Below are 8,505 nucleotides of genomic sequence, written 5' to 3'. Positions count from 1 at the left end.
AAGGAATGAGGTTGATGAAGATGATCTGGGTAGATGAAGCAGAGCATACCTATCATATGTCATGATATATGTTGCTTTGATAAAAGGCTTTGCTAATATTTTGTGAAGGGTGGTTTAATGAAGTGTAATGTATGGATGTAGTAGTTATGAACAATGTTGAACTCCACTATGCTATGGTCTTTAGCTAATGTTGTAAGAATCTATTAATTATGGTTGTAAGTGAAGGAAATATGCCCTAGAGGCAATAATAAAGTTATTATTTATTTCCTTATATCATGATAAATGTTTATTTTTCATGCTAGAATTGTATTAACCGGAGACATAATACTTGTGTGAATACATAGACAAACAGAGTGTCACTAGTATGCCTCTACTTGACTAGCTCGTTGATCAAAGATGGTTATGTTTCCTAGCCATGGACATGAGTTGTCATTTGATTAACGGGATCACATCATTAGGAGAATGATGTGATTGACTTGACCCATTCCGTTAGCTTAGCACTCGATCGTTTAGTATCTTGCTATTGCTTTCTTCATGACTTATACATGTTCCTATGACTATGAGATTATGCAACTCCCGTTTACCGGAGGAACACTTTGTGTGCTACCAAACATCACAACGTAACTGGGTGATTATAAAGGTGCTCTACAGGTGCTTCCAAAGGTACTTGTTGGGTTGGCGTATTTCGAGATTAGGATTTGTCACTCCGATTGTCGGAGAGGTATCTCTGGGCCCACTTAGTAATGCACATCACTATAAGCCTTGCAAGCATTGTAACTAATGAGTTAGTTGCGGGATGATGTATTACAAAACGAGTAAAGAGACTTGCCGGTAAAGAGATTGAACTAGATATTAAGATACCGACGATCGAATCTCGGGCAAGTAACATACCGATGACAAAGGGAACAACGTATGTTGTTATGCGGTCTGACCGATAAAGATCTTCGTAGAATATGTGGGAGCCAATATGAGCATCCAGGTTCCGCTATTGGTTATTGACCGGAGACGTGTCTCGGTCATGTCTACATAGTTCTCGAACCCGTAGGGTCCGCACGCTTAAAGTTAGATGACGGTTATATTATGAGTTTATGTGTTTTGATGTATCGAAGGAGTTCGGAGTCCCGGATGAGATCGGGGACATGACAAGGAGTCTCGAAATGGCCGAGACGTAAAGATCGATATATTGGATGACTATATTCGGACTTCGGAAAGGTTCCGAGTGATTCGGGTATTTTTGAGAGTACCGGAGAGTTACGGGAATTCGTATTGGGCCTTAATGGGCCATACGGGAAAGGAGAGAAAGGCCCCAAAGGGTGGCCGCACCCCTCCCCATGGACTAGTCCGAATTGGACTAGGGAGGGGGGGCGCCCCCTTCCTTCTTTCTCCTTCTCCCTTCCCTTCTCCTATTCCAACAAGGAAAGGAGGAGTCCTACTCCCGGTGGGAGTAGGACTCCCCCCCTTGGCGCGCCCTCCTCCTTGGCCGGCCGCGTCCCCTTTGATCCTTTATATACGGGGGTAGGGGCACCCCATAGACACAACAATTGATCATTGATCTCTTAGCCGTGTGCAGTGCCCCCCTCCACCATATTACACCTCGATAATATCGTAGCGGTGCTTAGGCGAAGCCCTGCGTCGGTAGAACATCATCATTGTCACCACGCCGTCGTGCTGACAAAACTCTCCCTCAACACTCGGCTGGATCGGAGTTCGAGGGACGTCATCGAGCTGAACGTGTGCTGAACTCGGAGGTGCCGTGCGTTCGGTACTTGATCGGTCAGATCGTGAAGACGTACGGCTACATCAACCGCGTTGTGTTAACGCTTCCGCTTTCGGTCTACGAGGGTACGTGGAGAACACTATCCCCTCTCGTTGCTATGCATCACCATGATCTTGCGTGTGCATAGGAATTTTTTTGAAATTACTACGTTCCCCAACAGTGGCATCCGAGCCTGGTTTTATGCGTTGATGTTATATGCACGAGTAGAACACAAGTGAGTTGTGGGCAATATAAGTCATACTGCTTACCAGCATGTCATATTTTGGTTCTGCGGTATTGTGAGATGAAGCAGCCCGGACCGACATTACGCGTATGCTTACGCGAGACTGGTTTCACCGTTGCGAGCACTCGTTGCTTAAAGGTGACTGGCGGGTGTCTGTCTCTCTCACTTTAGTTGAACCGAGTGTAGCTACGCCCGGTTCTTGCGAAGGTTAAAACAACACCAACTTGACAAACTATCGTTGTGGTTTTGATGCGTAGGTAAGAACGGTTCTTGCTAAGCCCGTAGCAGCCACGTAAAACTTGCAACAACAAAGTAGAGGACGTCTAACTTATTATTGCATGGCATGTTGTGATGTGATATGGTCAAGACATGATGCTGAATTTTATTGTATGAGATTATCATGTTTTGTAACCGAGTTATCGGCAACTGGCAGGAGCCATATGGTTTTTCGCTGTATTGTATGCAATGCAATCGCCATGTAATTGTTTTACTTTATCACTAAGCGGTAGCGGTAGCGATAGTAACCGAGTTACCGACACTGTAGTTGTGGCTCTGCCTGAAGCTCAAAGAGGAAGAGAGGTGGTGGTTATGTCTTTGGAAGGTCAGCTCAGGGAGAAAAATGCAGAGATAGATGCACTGAAGGGGAAATATCAAAATGCTGTCTTTCTTTTTCTTGTCTTTGTGGTAGTTTTAGTGACAGCCAAGATGCTGCTGCAGTAAGCTTGTTTAGTGTTAGTTGTATGCAGTGTAGTACTGGTCAGTGGTTTAGACTCAAGTGATCTTTTGGCACTGAAGATGCAAGTTGTGGTCAGGTTGATCCTTGTAAGGAGAATGGTTGGTTAGTGTCAGGTGTTGCTGGAACTGAATGTTGATCCTAGTATTGTTGATCCTAGTAATGTGTCAGGTGTCTTTGTAAAAAAGATTTGGTATGTTGATCCTCGTAATGAAGTATGTGGCCATTGTGGCATTATCATCCAGTTTGTGCATTTGCCTTGTTGCGTGATATCTTGAATAATGAGCATGATCTAAACTGATCTAAAATGTTGAATAATATTGACATGAGCATGGTTTCTTGACAAATGACCAAATTTATGTGCATGCTATGTTGACAGGAGCATCTTTGCAACAACACAAAAAGCATTGAATTCTTGAATAATACCAAATGACCAAATATTGCAGATATTGCAGGCATAATATGTTGACAAGAGCATGATATGTTCACAAATGACCAGATAGTACACATCAGACTCAACTTACTACTCCATCAGAACATACATTGTTTTGTAGCACAAATAACTTAGTTCAGAAGCAAAAACCATAAGCATTTTCTGTTACACTACCAAAGTTGCACCATTCTATCGCTCAAGTGTTACCACTGGCAGTAAAGAATGACATCAAGCGAGTATAATTCCCTGGGACACTTGAAGGAGCACCAGAAGTAGAAGGACTAGAAGATGAAGCTCCAGCAGCAAATCTTGGGGCAGTGAAAGGGCTTGCAAATCTAGCACTAGCTGACCCTCTAGCAGATCTGGAAGTAGCAGATCTTGCAAAAGCAGATCTTGTAGTAGCAGACCTTGCTGGTGGCTGCTGTGATCCTGATGGAGTATCTTCATTCCTTGATCTTGCGGGTGGAGTAGCTTCATTCCTTGATCTTGCAGGTGGAGTAGCTTCATTCCTTGATCTTGCAGGTGCCTTGCAAACATACAAGGAAACATGCTAGTTAGTCACAAGGGTTTAGCACATAAAACATATAAGGAAAGAAGACCAATTAACAAGTACAATTCACAAGGGTTTACCACATGCTTGTTTTTCCTCATAGCCAACTCTGGTCTCAACTGTTGCTTGCAGTTGGTGTACCTATGGCCTTGGAGCCCACAGTTGCTGCATGTTATAGTGGCCATTCTTGAACTGTCCTTTGGTTTTGGAACCTCAAATCTGCCCTTTATTCTCTTCTCTTTCCTTCTCCCCTTATTCACATGAAATTTGGGTGGCTCTCTGTCTGGTCCACTTGTCCTTGTCCAATCATGTTCACCAGGAACTGGATATATCATTGGTTCATATGCAGCAAGGTAAAAAGGTTTTTTGAAGAAATTGCAGACATAGTCCTCTGGAAATGTTTTTGCCTTGTTAATTGCTGATATTGCATGGTTGCATGGTATGCCAGACATGTCCCACTTTCTGTAGCCACATGTATGAACTTCCAAGTTTACGGCATGTGTTTGCTGCCCACTGGTCACTTGCCAAAGATTTACACCAGCTTGAATTGGTTTGCAGAATCTGGCCCTTTCCTTTTCCACCTCAAGCTTCTCAGCCTAATGTGGTATGATCTCCCACAGAGATGCCTTTCCTCTCTCTCTGTTCCTATGCCACCTCACCATCTTCTTGTCCTTAATACCATCAATCATAGTCCTAATAGGTTTTTTCCTAAAATCTAGGATGTACTTGTTGAACACCTCAGACAGGTTGTTAACAACCAAGTCTGTCTTGCAGTTAGTGTCAAAAGCATGCCTAGCCCATGTGTGCTTAGGTATTCCACTTAGCCACTTCCAAGCTTCCTCACCCTCATTTTTCAAGTCATTCATGGCAATGTTAAACTTGTGCTGGTTATAAGCATAGCTGGCATTATCCATGCATTTCTTAAGATCTTACCCCTAAACCCAACATTCTGGAAATTTGCATGGAGGTGTCTAAGGCACAATCTTTGATGGCAGTTTGGAAAAACTTGGTTTACTGCATTTAGTAGCCCCTGTTCACATAGCATGCTAGACTTAGCTGCTGTACTACTGCATCTAGAACATAACATGCTAATGCAGAAGAACATAACAGGAAGATGCATGCATACCTTCTGTCTATCAGACATGATAGTATAAGGCCCAAATTTCCCAACTTCTCCTCCTAGACATATCTTCAGTTGGTGTAGAAACCAACACCAGTTTGCTGTGTCCTCTTGTCCAACAACAGCAAATGCAAGTGGGAAATATTATTATTCCAACCTCTTCCAGTGGCAGCTAGGATTTGAGCACCAATGGCGAGCTTAATAAAGCATCCATCAACACCTGTTGTTTCAACCAAAGAACAATTTAAACTTCTATAAAGCATTACTAAACTATATATTTAAGTCACTAAAAAGGACTATTAAGCATTACTAAACTATATATTTAAGTCACTAAAAAGAACTATAAAGCACTACTAAACTACACATTTAAGTCACAAAAAAGAACTATAAAGCACCACTAACTATATATTTAAGTCACAAAAAATAACTATAAAGAACCATTACATTATATATTTAAGTCAATAAAAAGAACTATAAAGCATTACTAAACTATATATTTAAGTCAGTAAAAAGGACTATAAAGCATTACTAAACTATATATTTCAGTCACTATAAAGCACTACTAAACAATGATTTGAGCAGCAGTGATAATGGCATAACTAACCAATGAATGGTCTGCATCCATTGAGAAATCACTCCCTTGCTCCATTTATGCAAAAGAACATAGCCTGAAACCTTGGTCCTAGATGTGGTATTTTTGTAGTTGGTTTTGGAGTAACTGTTGCAACTACAACTCTACTACCAGGGTTTGTATCCATGATGGTCTGAGCATAATCCCTAAGTCTGGGATACTGCTTCTTGTGCTCTCCTAGCACAGCTTCTACAACAAGGTTTTTGGCCCTATAGGCCATGTGCCTTGGCACATCAACACCATACTTCTCATTGCAGTTGTCAATCAGAGTGTGTATGCTGGTGGTTGGATCAGACCTGGACAATGACTCATAGGTCTTTGCAAGCCACTTGGCACTAATCCTTGATGTCTCAGTACTGCTAGGGCAAGTGTGCTCCAGCCTTATTTTCTTAATAGCAAAAGTTATCTCCCCTTTGATAACTGCAGCAACTATGCAAAACTAGCAGTGCTCTTGCTTACAACAGGCAATGATCCTTTGGTCTGAATTTCTGTGATACCTGAAGTCTCTGGCCTGTGTGATGTGCAAGCTTAAAAAAGCATCTCTGAATTGCTGCTGATTCTTAAAGCACATGTACATACATAATTGCTGATGTGGTTGCTCAAGTTTGTCATTGTACCAGATCCTTGGTTTCCTTTTCTTGGCCCTACTCTTCCTCCCTTTAGGTAGGACAAATGACAGTGGCTCATGTCCATCATCTTCATCCTCAAACAGCAACCCATCATCTTCTTCATCTGATGAAGGAATGAAATCAGGTTTCACCTCCTCCAACACACTTGAATGTGACCTAGTAGTAGGGCCTCTCCTAACTACCAGCTTCTTCCTCCTTTTTGCAGGTTTTTGCATTGCTGCTTCTTCTGTTGCAACAACATTGACCCCATCCTCCTTCTCCTTCTCCTCCTCCTCCTCCATCTCAAACAAATCCTCAACCTCAGTGTCACCCTCATAATGTACTTGTTCCTCTTCTAAATCTTCATCTGAATCTTCATATTCAACTTCTTGCTCTGCTAGTTTATTCCCCTCAATTATCTTTGTGTCTTCACATATCCTGTACTTCTCCATGCAGAAAGGATTGTTATCACTGTCATATGCAGCCTCAGAGTGATCACTGTTATTATGTCCCTCCTCTAGCAGTGCCTCTTCCTCCATTACAGCTTTGAGCTTCCCCTTACTGAAATTTCTGCTCTCTTGTGTGCACTGACTATGAAAAACAACACCTTCTTCATCTACAGCAAGAACTGAAGGCTCACTGAGATCATACACTAAAGGTGGTTCATACAATATAGTTGCTAAATCTTCTTCTCTCCTCTAACTGACGTTGATGTACTTTGATCTCACTAAATCTTCTTCTATTTGACTAACAAAAGGTGTTGTTGCCCTCACTAGCAAATTCAGAACTAAACTATGCTCATATTCCTTCTTAAGTTGCCGCAGTTTGATGTTTGTGTCAATCAATTCTAACCCATGCTCTCTTTCCTCTGCTTTGCCTAAATTCTTCATGTGGTACAGTTCATCAGAGAAGGAATAACCTTGTGTGTGCATCAGTGCATATATGTTCAGAAATGTCACATCTGAGCTGCATATCTTCCTATCCAGATTATGTTGTGCATCAAAATGAATCCGAACATCCCAAACTGAAGGAAATATGCCCTAGAGGCAATAATAAAGTTGTTATTTATATTTCCTTATATCATGATAAATGTTTATTATTCATGCTAGAATTGTATTAACCGGAAACTTCGTACCTGTTGAATACATAGACAAACAGAGTGTCACTAGTATGCCTCTACTTGACTAGCTCGTTGAATCAAAGATGGTTAAGTTTCCTAGCCATAGACATGAGTTGTCATTTGATTAACGGTATCACATCATTAGAGAATGATGTGATTGACTTGACCCATTCCGTTAGCCTAGCACTTGATCGTTTAGTTTATTTGCTATTGCTTTCTTCATGACTTATACGTGTTCCTATGACTATGAGATTATGCAACTCCCGAATACCGGAGGAACACTTAGTGTGGTACCAAACGTCACAACGTAACTGGGTGATTATAAAGGTGCTCTACAGGTGTCTCCGATGGTGTTTGTTGAGTTGGCATAGATCGAGATTAGGACTTGTCACTCCGATTGTCGGAGAGGTATCTCTGGGCCTTCTCGGTAATGCACATCACTATAAGCCTTGCAAGCAATGTGACTAATGAGTTAGTTGCGGGATGATGCATTACAAAATGAGTAAAGAGACTAGCCGGTAACGAGATTGAACTAGGTATTGAGATACCGACGATCGATTCTCGGGCTAGTAACATACCGATGACAAAGGGAACAACGTATGTTGTTATGCGGTTTGACCGATAGAGATCTTCGTAGAATATGTGGGAGCCAATATGAACATCCAGGTTCTGCTATTGGTTATTGACCAGAGACGTTTCTCGGTCATGTCTACATAGTTCTCGAAGCTGTAGGGTCCGCACGCTTAACGTTCGGTGACGATCAGAATTATGAGTTTATGTGTTTTGATGTACCGAAGGTAGATCAGAGTCCCGGATATGATCACGGACATGACGAGGAGTCTCAAAATGGTCAAGACATAAAGATCGATATATTGGATGACTATGTTTGGACATCGGAATGGTTCCGGGTGAGTTCGGGCATTTACCGGAGTACCGGGAGGTTACCGGAACCCCCCGGGAAGTATATGGGCCTTATTGGGCCATAGTGGGAGAGAGGAGAAGGGATCCTAGGAGGGGGCGCCTGAGGGAGTCCTGGATTAGGGGGTCCTCGGACAGCCGGACTATATCCTTTGGCCGGACTGTTGGACTATGAAGACACAAGATTGAAGACTTCGACCCGTGTCCGGATGGGACTCTCCTTGGCGTGGAAGGCAAGCTTGGCAATACGGATATGTAGATCTCCTCCCTTGTAACCGACTCTGTGTAACCCTAGCCCCCTCCGGTGTCTATATAAACCGGAGGGTTTAGTCCGTAGGACAACAACAATCATACCATAGGCTAGCTTCTAGGGTTTAGCCTCTACGATCTCG

The sequence above is a fragment of the Aegilops tauschii genome, chromosome 5 (genome assembly GCF_002575655.3).
Source record: "Aegilops tauschii subsp. strangulata cultivar AL8/78 chromosome 5, Aet v6.0, whole genome shotgun sequence".
Classification (NCBI taxonomy): Eukaryota; Viridiplantae; Streptophyta; class Magnoliopsida; order Poales; family Poaceae; genus Aegilops; species Aegilops tauschii.
Note: the sequence above shows the minus strand (reverse complement) of the source record.